This window comes from Rhipicephalus microplus, chromosome 8 (assembly GCF_043290135.1).
Source record: "Rhipicephalus microplus isolate Deutch F79 chromosome 8, USDA_Rmic, whole genome shotgun sequence".
NCBI lineage: Eukaryota > Metazoa > Arthropoda > Arachnida > Ixodida > Ixodidae > Rhipicephalus > Rhipicephalus microplus.
This window is the reverse complement of record NC_134707.1, coordinates 94,715,100-94,723,680: the sequence shown is the minus strand read 5'-3', so window position 1 is coordinate 94,723,680 and position 8,581 is coordinate 94,715,100. Positions and strand designations below refer to the sequence as shown.

Genomic DNA, 8,581 nt, shown 5'->3' with positions numbered 1-8,581 from the left:
GCAGAGACCGCGAGTAAGATAAGAATGATAACCAAAAAACTTTCTATCGGCAATGAAAGCAATGGCTGACATAAAGCAGTCTTAATCACTAATTTTCTAAAAACTAAAACTCCTCATTAGCCAATGCAAGCGATGGCATGCTGACACATTCCACTCCCAAGCGAGCAATCTCGATCTACCGCTTGTACTACTTCTTTGGAGCTCTGGTATTTGTCACAATAAACAATGCTGCTTTCACCAAACTCAGATTTGCAAAGCTAAGTAAGCTGTATTTCTGTCTGGTATCATCAGAGAAATAAACTTTTTCGAAGTCAGCGCTCTTTCTGTCCGTGTCGTCTTTTCTAGTTCCATGCGCTCATCCATACATTAAAAGGAACTAACTAGCCCAGCAAGCAACCATACTTGATAATCACCTTGTATAAGCACGCCATTTCAATTTCGAAGCAGGTAGAGTCGTTTTATAGACTCTCTCCGAGTGGTTTTACATCAAGCAAGTGAGTAGAATAATAATGACAGACTTTGTGGCAAGAAGATGTGTTGAAAGATAAGGAGAAAGAATAATTTTATTTAATGATATGGAGGATATGGAGAAGTGCCACCTTTTAGGGCGACACCACCGACCGTTCCTAAGCAGGGACAGTTAAACTTGACCTAACTGCCATATCGCAGGCTCTCTAGACAGGCCAAAGTTTATGCTGATATACCGAGCTCTTGAGAGCCGAGCTGCATTCCTGCTCCGTGAGCTCTTTATCCACACGTAACGAGAGCGACGCCAAAGCATGTGCTCTAAATCGCACGTTCCTCCACAGTGAGGGCACTCATTTAATGGTATGAATGATTGTTTTCAACATCAGTCAGCAAACAATGCTGTGACTTATGAGATTACGTTAGAAGGCGCTTGTGCACGCTTATTTTGCTGGCTCAAAGTGCGTCCATGAGCGATTATGAGCATGAACAACCATGGTTGACAGTTGCAAATATGGTGGTCAACTTGAACATACTGAAATTCGCACACCAATTTATTCGGCCGAGCATAAGACCTCTTACCGTAGTGAATTTCCTAAACACAAGAGAGTAGACTTGGCTCAGGGATATTTTCTTTTTCCGAGAAAAACGCCGGTTACCATCCGCGACGATGGCGAAGTGCCGAGGTATGGTTCCTTGTCGTAGCACCCAAAGCATGATTCTTTCGTACCAGCATAGTTGGGAATCCCATCCTGGCAGTGAAGTGTCGTAAGCAAAAAAAGCATGTTTTATCCATTTACCAGTAAGAATTGTTAGACTAGGAAAGCTAAACGCGTCTCGACAAAAATAGTTCAATCTTCACTGTACACTGATGCATGATGGCTAGCTATGGTTGCTGTTTTTTTCTTGTAGATATCGTATCATTCGATGCGTTTGATGTGAATCCATCTACGTTCAAACTTCGTAGAACACTTAAATAGCAATGATCGACATCAATTATCAAGTAAAAACCTTTCTTGCAGCTGAAGTAGTTAACTTTCACCCATATGGAGTGCGAAGGAACTGCGGCGGAAATATGGCACCTACAGGCACATAATAAACACTAGTATTCTAAATGGGCTCGTGGAAAGCGTGTTCATGTGAGCAGGGAAACGGATAGGTGTGCCGTATCCTTTTAATGATAGGTTACCCGTTTAAAGGATTCGTCATGCGCACACTTCCTCACAGCGCTTCAGAAATACGAGAGACCGTGCTCGTACCCTGAACCATAAATGCGTTAAGGTGTCCCGCCACTGGCTATGACGTGTAAGTGCAACGAAGCACTCACTAAATATGTACTGAAACAACATAGAGTGGAAATCGGGAGCCAGTTTCAACGGAGCAAGGTAGCGTGCCTCGAAGCGAGCGTTGAACGAATAAATTCTAACATCGAGGAGCTCATTTACTGAAACTACCGAAGTGTGTCCTGTCAGGCCCCATTATTGCCATGATGCAGCACTTCACTTAACCTCTTCAATACGGTTATCCGCACTGCCTCAAGAAGGTCACTTTGAAAAAGAAAAGGTGTTAAATACAAGGCACGTATGTACAATCACGTGCGTCAGCTTCTCTAGCGCAGTTCGCCAGGCACCTTGTTTCTCGACGTTCGCGGCCGTGGACGTCCACGAAAGTTAATAAGAGAGTTTGGTGTCGTGGACCGAGAGGTTATAGGCTTTACTCCCGTGTATTAGGAAATATTGATTTTTTTCAATTTCTATAAATTTTACTGGCTTATTCCCGCGCTTGAAAAAAAAGTCCTCAAAGCTTTGGTGGATGGGGAAAAAGTACATTTTTTTCAGAAACTAGAGTGAGCAGGCGGAACTTTCTGAACTAGAAATTTCGCATGAGTAGAAAAAGTTAACAGGCGACACTGATATCACTAGTGTATATCAGTGTCGCAATATCGCCGATCTGTAGGCACTGTCATGATGGATCGAAGGTATGCTCCAAACTATCCTTGAAATAGTGTGCACCGCCCGGTCTCTCATTAAGTCCCTTTCGTTTCTTCGGCAGCTTCACATAGCACCACAGTGTGAAAACTTGTGCTGCTTCGAGTTCCATCTCGATATTGATGATGCCAGGGAATCTGCGAAGCGACAAGCTCCCATTGAAATAAAATACAAGAGGTCAGCAAGTGGTGGAGGTTGATCGGGCGTCCCACCCATTACAGTCATGAACGAATCTTAGGCGTACGATGAGTGCTCTTGGCAAGAAAGGCAGTAGTTTGAGCGTTTATAAAAACAAAAGAAAATAAGAGAGGATAGTATCAGTAGATGTGGATAATATCAAGAAGAAAAAGAACAATATGGTGGCCCCTACAGCCGGCTATTCTTCTCTGCGACCTCAAAATATTGCATAAGAACCTTGAGTATATGATCATACTCACAGGAAGGAAAGCGGATAGGTCACTGTCGTGTCGCATGAAGTACCTGGTAAAAAACAGCGTGAACGTGACGGCTTGCTGTAGGTGCATGTTGTAGTGTGGGACTGAAACAGCTTGCTTGGATAGTTGGAATACGAATGCAGTTCTAGGCATTAGGCAAGTTAAGAAAAACAAAAATAACGATGACAGTTGAAAAAAAGCAGGAACACTAAGATTGCGTGACAGCGCTAGGTGTCCCTTTTGCTCTCTGTGTTTGTATGCTTATTTTTATTTCTATATAGCTATGCAATTGTATAGACGCTCCAGTGGTCATATAGTGCCGAAGAAACTATTACAATACCATTGATCCCAGTAGTCACCTGCTTTGGCTGACAAGGGCAGAGCGCCAATCCCATTACATATGAATCATGCACAGTTTCAGCACAATTAGCGTGCACACAGCAGCGGCCAGCAGATGTGATGCAAATTAGACGAATAGTAACGTAATTTTTTATATCACACATACAATCATACGAAATAGGTGTTTGAAAAAGCGGAATAACACAGAGCAACGAGGTTAGTGCAAAACACCGAAATGCTTTTCATTCTTACTGTTACCATAAAATACTTAGCGTAAAGAGACATACAAAAAGATGGAAAAGAGAAAGATCGGAACATCACGTAAGAAGCACAATAAAGTCGCGTGACCGCTAGAACAAGAAATCACGCCACAGTACACACAATATTTGTTCTCTCAAAGACCCCAAAACGAACCCAAAATGACATATTCTCACCTAACGCGAGTAGTTTTATTAGGCGAGGATGCCGACCGGGCTTGAAAGGAACCTTTTTCCTAGGGCGTCCAGATACAAGCGCTCGTGCTGGTTGCATGTTTGCAACCCAAGTGCAACCACGATATCCTTTCGTTCCGCGACTTTTTTTTTCATATTCCTGTTTCTTATGCCTTCAAATCTCACTCAATGTTTATGAAAACTTCAAATGAAGAGCTCGTAGTTATTTAGGGGTCGCAGTTTGGCTTGTGATTTAAAAAAAACGGTGTTAGAATTTTTAGACCCTATTTTAGAGCCAGCCCCGCCAAGGTGATCTAGTGGCTAAAGTACTCGTCTGCTAACACGCAGGCGGCGGGATCAAATCTCGGCTTCGGCGGCTGCATTTATGGTGCAGGCGAGTTTACTGCAGGTGCATGTGTCCATATTTTGGTGCACTTTAAAGAACCATTCGTAGTCAAAATTTCCGGAGCTCTCTACTTAGGCGTCTCTATCATGTGGTGGTTTTTGAACGTTAAACCCCAGATATCATTCATAATTTTATAGGCGGGTAACCTTTATTGGCACCTAATTTCTACTTTTTCATTCCGACAACTTTTTCGGGTCGCATTGACTTTCGAAAGCAGTTTTGAAGAAACCTCACACTCACTAGTCTATCTTATCAAACTGTATCACTCGAGGTTTGCTATAAGACGCACGTATGTAAGAAAGTACTTGCTGTTCAGAAGCACAAAAAAAGAGGAAAATAACTCAGTCAACTCTCTCAGCGTAGTATTAAACTCTATTGCTAGAACCACTTTATTTTATAGCATGCAAATACTCACTGCCTTTACAGTCAAACCTGCCACGTTAGAAAGCGTCCATGCAGAGTGAAGCGTAGTTTTCACGAAGAGATAAAATGTCAACTTCCTTGACGCTCGCGTAGGAAACTTGTACCTTAATGTAAAAAGCAAAGTAAAGAAAACAGACACCGACCAACATGAAAGTATTTACAAGCAGCAATAAAAATTCGACAAGCCAATATTCATGAAATTGAACGAGCAAAGCCAGCAAGCAGACAAAAACAGGCAGTGTCGGTGAAATAACAATTCCTGTGAGATAATAGATGAAAAAAAATACTAACAACAAGCACGGTAAAAGAAGATCAATAAAAAAATTTGTCCCTTGCAATGATTTTTTTCATTTGGTGTAGCCATATTAGATTTTAGCCACAGGAGTATTTTCAACGCTGTATATAACTTTTTACTAGAGTCTAAATGAATTGACTGGTAGGCGCATCTTGATTCAGTTGCCATAGTTCCAGACGTATCAATTTATTTTTGGCATATTGGTTTGATTACTAAATTTTTTATACTTTTACGAGTTTAATTTATTTATTTGTAATGACTAAACAATTCACTTTCCACCCGTTCACTCTCCAACTGAATTATTTTACTAAGCAAGGCACCGCACGTTTCATGGCCTATTACCTGGAGTGGGCTGTGCCAAAATGTTGAGGAATTAACCAACCATTCAAACCTTGGAAGTGTTGAATCTAAGCGTGAGTGAATGAAATAAATGGCTTCTTGATTCTATTTTCTGCTGCTTCCTCCATAATAAAACGCTATGGCGTCTTGGTGTTGTGCGTCGCAATACCCCCTCCCTTCTTTTTTTCGAAATTGGGTGTTCCAAACAAAGTGAACATGTCCGCACTGTATGCACTGCTCTGCAAAAAGCTCTCAATTTTGTTAAAAACATTCAAATTGTGTTGATTCACGCGCTAGCAAAAGCAAGTTTCGGTCAATTATACAAACTGGCGTTCTCATGTGTGAGCAATACTGTAAGCCACATCGCAAGGGCATGGCGGGTAGAGCATTCTGTGCTTCGTTGTACAGGGCTTCCCTGAATTGCTATTTGTCGTCGCGCATGTTTCAGATAATCTTAATGGGGCGGACAAAGCAACCTTCGAGCAGTTATGCGCCGTGATTTAAGTGTTTATTCGTTAAATATCCAAACGTTATTTTATATATATGGTACATGAATAATTGCCTCACCTTTTTCACTCGTTTTTGCAATATCAAAAACTGATTGTGCGTCGCTGTTACTCTCCACGATCGCCCTGCACGGACCGACCGTGTCCTTCATTCTCGTATATTTCTGTGATCCGCAAAGTCGAACAGGCAGCTACAGAATCCGTGCCGGCACGTGCGACTAGTTTTTTCAGAAGAACACAGCTGCAGCTTACTAATATACGAAGTAATGCAGCACTGGCGCATTCTGTTTGAATATTCTGTTTGAACATTCTTGCAGTTCAGTGGTGAACCCATCTAGCCGGATGAAACTCGATCTAAATCTGTATGCATTCTTTTTTTTGCCTGCCAAAACATCGACCTTTCGAAGCAGAATGAATAACCCAAGTAGTGGAGGTAATAAGCTATGCCAGTTGAGCGAATGTGTTTTCTCATACGCAAAACAGTAACAGCTGCGGGAGTCCTTCACCCCTGCCTTGCTCTTGATGTATTTCGCCCTGCCCTGACGGCTCGCGAGCAGCCTTTTCAGTTGCTTATTTTTTGTACGCACTGTTGGGTTTTCACTGTTCGTAGCTGTTCCACTAGCACATTATATTTTTTGAGAGAGTGAGAATTCGCGAGGCATGAACCTAATGAATAATAAGAATTGTGACACTAAGTAAGCGTAGATGGCTTAGTTTGTGCTATTGTCATTCGGTTTTGGTAGTTATATTACAAATGTCAGGAAAGGAAAGTGCATAAAAAGACAACAATTGCCACCGGCAGGAACCGAACCTACGACGTTTGGATTACGCGGCCGATGCTGTAGCAACCGTGCTACGGCAGTTGTTGTTCTCTGGTCCACTTTGTCGAGTAGTTCTGTGCATACAATGCCGGGATTGACAGTCAGCGGCATTTTTAGCCTTGACGACAAGTTCGGAACACTTTTCTCTCTCTGCTGGTGTCGCGTGAAACGCAATAAATGGCTTGCACTGACATCATTGAAACCACCCTGTTGGTGAACCGCATGGCACACGCTATGTTTAAGACACCACGCGTTAATGTTATTGCTATAATAATTGGAAGCTCTTTTGTTATTGACAGATAAAGGTCAATGATAATTCTGCCCACATCGTTGTCATATTCAAGCAGCTCAATCACGATGCGGATATGCTGCCTGTACGTTTTCAAGCCCACGTTTTGGTGATCCAGTACTTTATGGAACTGCGATGGTGACGTCGTGTGCAAGCTATTTGTATACGTCTTCTCCAATGAATGCACATCCAACGGATAAACCATTGCACACTACCGAAAGGTTCAAGGTCTAACAGAATGAGACCATTGCAGCAAGTGAACAAATAAATGGCAGTATTTGAGCGCTCGTTTCTTTGTTTAACACAGTTCTAACGAAAAGAAACAGTGAAGCCAAGAAAGCTAAATTACACGTTATTTTTAGTATTGCAGATTCTTAGCAGCAATTATATCATCATCATCATCATCAGTGCGACTACGTTCACTGCAAGAGATGGGCCTCTCTCATGTAGCGCCATGGTCATCTCGGTCCTGTGTTTGCTGCTGTGTGTATATTATAAATGGGAAAAAATAAAGAACTGAGCAAAAATACAAGTTACCCCCAGTAGATACCGATTATGTGACCTTTTATTAACGCGTCTGATGCTCTCCCAATTGACCTACAGCAGCGGTGGTCATTCTGTCGGACTTGACTGGTACTTTTGCGCGGGCAGACCTGGATGTGTTAGTCAGATTCGGTAACAAGAAATTGAGGTTCAAGTCAATGGAGCTGACAAAGTTGGTAGTTCCACAGCCCATTAAGGGTGGGGGGAGGAGCTTTGCAGGTTAAGAGAAAAAAATTCGTTGAACTGGCAATGATGTACTAAACTGCCTAAGTTCTACCTAAGTTTTGGGCAATTTCTATCAAGGTCAAGTGAGTGAGAATTCATTAGAAGGCAGAGAGGTCGGCCTGAGCTAGTTCGCTCTAGCCTGCTACGCTACACAGGGGATAAGGGAAAGGGGAAGGAAAGAGAGATGAGGGGTGATGTAAGGGACAAGAAGAGGTGGTGCCTATGTACAGTAGCCACTTAGCATAATACCCTACAGTCTAGTTTCTAGTCCAGTGCTTTTTATGAAGTATAGAACAGCCTTTGTAGCAGTTTTTGACACTGTTTGGTCGTTCATTGCTGACAATATGTGGCTTTCACTTAATGGTGTTCGTCCAATGCTTGCCAACGTTGCAGTTAGAATTTTTCTTTGCGCCACGTATAATGCACAGTCACAAAATATGTGAGCTTTCGTTTCGCGCACTTGGCAGCGTTCACAATTCGGGCTGTCTGCACGGCCGATTAGGTGGGTGTAGTGGCGAGTGAAGGCGACGCCCAGGTGAATTCGGTGCAGTATATTAGCATGTCTTCGGCTGATTTTATCTGGAAGATGAAAAGTCATACCGGGGTCTGTTTCCCGCAGGCGTTTGTTCCGGTGATCTGGTAGCGACCAGTAAGTGGCAGCGCATTCGCGCATGAGTGATCTCAACAATGTGTTGACGTCACCTCGCGAGTACGGTACTTTGACGTACATAGGAGCGTTGTATATTGCCGCTCTTGCTTCGCTATCGGCTGTTTCGTTGCCAACTAGGCCGCAGTGTCCAGGAATCCATTGGAGTGTAATTAAGTGACCGCTCCTGTGTTTTAGGTCAAATGCTTGCACGATTCCTAACGTTAACTCGTAAAATTGGCCTCTTCTTGAGCAAGAATGAATAGCTTGAAGCACTGATTTTGAATCAGACAGAATCGTCCATTTACGCAGTGCTTGGTCGTTCACAATTTTTATGGCTTCTTGTATAGCAACAAGTTCTGCAGCTATCGAAGATGACCTATGATCTACTTTGTATTGTCGGGAAATACTGAGTTGAGGGATCACGAAGG

The 8,581-nt window shown here is 42.7% G+C and overlaps 1 long non-coding RNA gene across 2 annotated transcripts; it reads right to left on the bottom strand.

Moving 5' to 3' along the window:
• Positions 1-1,188: 1,188 nt before the first annotated feature.
• Positions 1,189-5,791, bottom strand: LOC142769262 (uncharacterized). Of its 2 annotated transcripts, none has more exons than XR_012885737.1 (3): positions 5,688-5,791; positions 4,479-4,590; positions 1,189-1,217 (listed from the first exon to the last, which is right to left on the bottom strand). It is a non-coding gene; the product is annotated as an uncharacterized LOC142769262 (long non-coding RNA). The 2 variants fall into 2 exon arrangements; XR_012885736.1 differs by lacking the exon at positions 1,189-1,217 and adding an exon at positions 2,891-2,933.
• Between the last annotated feature and the right edge of the window lie 2,790 nt (positions 5,792-8,581).